Raw genomic sequence first — 2,500 nt, 5'->3', positions numbered from 1 at the left:
GAGGTCGGGACTCGCGGCGGGACAAGGAAGAGGAGGAGGAAGTCCGGGACTCGCGACGGGACTGGGACTCGCGCCGGGACTAGGGAGTCGCGGCGGGACAAGGAAGAGGAGGAGGAAGTCCGGGACTCGCGACGGGACTGGGACTCGCGCCGGGACTAGGGAGTCGCGGCGGGACAAGGAAGAGGAGGAGGAAGTCCGGGACTCGCGACGGGACTGGGACTCGCGCCGGGACTAGGGAGTCGCGGCGGGACAAGGAAGAGGAGGAGGAAGTCCGGGACTCGCGACGGGACTGGGACTCGCGCCGGGACTAGGGAGTCGCGGCGGGACAAGGAAGAGGAGGAGGAAGTCCGGGACTCGCGCCGGGACTGGGACTCGCGCCGGGACTAGGGAGTCGCGGCGGGACAAGGAAGAGGAGGAGGAAGTCCGGGACTCGCGCACGGGACTAGGGAGTCGCGGCGGGACAAGGAAGAGGAGGAGGAAGTCCGGGACTCGCCACGGGACTAGGGAGTCGCGGCGGGACAAGGAAGAGAAGGAGGAAGTCCGGGACTCGCGACGGGACTGGGACTCGCGGCAGGACAAGGAAGAGAAGGAGGAGGTCCGGGACTCGCGCCGGGACTAGGAAGAGGGGAGGAGGTCCGGGACTCGCGACGGGACTAGGAAGTGGGGGAGGAGGTCCGGGACTCGCGCCGGGACTAGGGAAGAGGAGGAGGAGGAGGAAGGCCGGGACTGGGACTCGCGGCGGGAGTAGGTAGTGGGGAGGAGGTCCGGGACTCGCAGCGGGACAAGGAGGAAGTCGGGGAGGAGGGCCGGGACCAGGAGTCGCGGCGGGGATAGCAGGCAGGACAGGGAGGGTGGGTGGTCTTCCACAAAAAAAAGTGTGTCTCGGAACTTCCTTAGTGCAGTAGGACGGGGGGGCCTGCCGAATCCCACAGAGAGTACTATGTGGGGAAGGGTTCCTCTGAAGCGTCTCGGGAAAAGTCGTGAGGGGGTGACGGTTGCTCGGTGCCTACGGGTCCCGACTGCTCGCTGCCTTCTTTGAGCCCAGTACCGACGTTCGCAGGGGGATACCTGGATACTACTGGGGTTACCTGGATACTTCTGGCGTGTTACCTTGGATCAGTGAGGAGTGGGGGTTAGTTTCCCGGCGACGCGACCCTCTGAGGAGGTCCCGCGGAGGGTCGCCGAGTATTATATGGTGAGCTGGCTGTCAAGGATTGTGAGTCCCGCTGCCAAAATTTTTTTTGGTGCGCGGGCGACTGGAAAAAGAGGGTTGGTCTTGTGCCGATACGCGTAACGTCGCAGCGAGTCCCAAGAGCTAGTAACCATTTTTGGCGGGGGGCGATGGCCTCGGTATTGTCAAGCCATTCTCTCATTCATTTGGGAGGGTGGGGAGAAGTGTTTGCCGAGGCCGTTCAAGCTCCGCCTGGTCGACCACCACTGTGACCGCCACCGCGCTCGATCTCTATTGCAAGCTCAGGTGAAATTCCTGATAAACTTGGAGGGGTGTGGGACGCGTTCGCAGTGTGGGCCGAGGAGTCATAACATCCCAGGTCGGAATGTGAAAATGGAACTTCGAAACCGGTGAGAGTTCTCTCGTCGGCTAGGGGTTTCACAAAAGTAACATTTCTATAAATTTCTATCCGACCCCTCCATTAATTTGGAGGGGCGATGGGCCCCAGGATTGGACATACTTCTTGCTGATTTGTCTTTTGAGGAAAATCCTTCGCGGTGATGGTTACTTTTTCATTTTTTAATGTGTGTATCGGCCTCGTCGGTTTCTCTCTTTCCTGGTCACATTCCCGAAAAAGGCCGCAGCACCTATGATTCTCTTCCGGGGGTCTAACTCTCCCTCTCTCTCTATCCTTCTCTTTGTCTGGCTCTCTCTGGCTTCACTTTTTGTGGTGTGTGCCTCTGGGGGTCTGGTTGGAATTTGCCGTTGGCTTTTTGCCCTCTCTTTTTGCCTTTTATCCATCGCAAAGAAGGGTGTGTGTGTTCTCACCTGGGGTTGGAATGAAGGACGGGAACCTCCTCGTCTTGTGAAGTGGGACCATCTTTTAGGATGATGGCTTTTTGCTGCCTGGTGTGTGCTTGGGTGGGGTTTGGTGGTGGCAGTCTACCTCTCCCTTTCTCCGGTAAGACCAGATGACTGGTTCGTCCGCTACTCTTGTGTTGGCCCTACCTTGGCCAACGGGAGTCGGCGACGCTCCAGACTGGATGGCATGATGTGGTGGTGTACCGAAGGGGGACATCCGAAGGGGAAGAGGGGCCGAGCCTCGCGAAACTTAGGTGTGTCGGGTTGTGTGATGTCGGAGATCCATTTTTTTGTGGCTGCCGTCGTGATTTCGCCCATCCAAACCTGAGTCGTTGCTGCGGACTGGAAAAACTATGGAAGAGCTGTTTGGGAAAGATTCGGGAGTTTGTTTTCGAAGTTACCTTGTTCGATCGATCTAGGATCCACTGTACTCGCCCACCAGAATTTGCTCCCGGAACCCCCCGATCA

This window comes from Physcomitrium patens, chromosome 20 (genome assembly GCF_059467195.1).
Source record: "Physcomitrium patens ecotype Gransden chromosome 20, ASM5946719v1, whole genome shotgun sequence".
NCBI lineage: Eukaryota > Viridiplantae > Streptophyta > Bryopsida > Funariales > Funariaceae > Physcomitrium > Physcomitrium patens.
Note: the sequence above shows the minus strand (reverse complement) of the source record.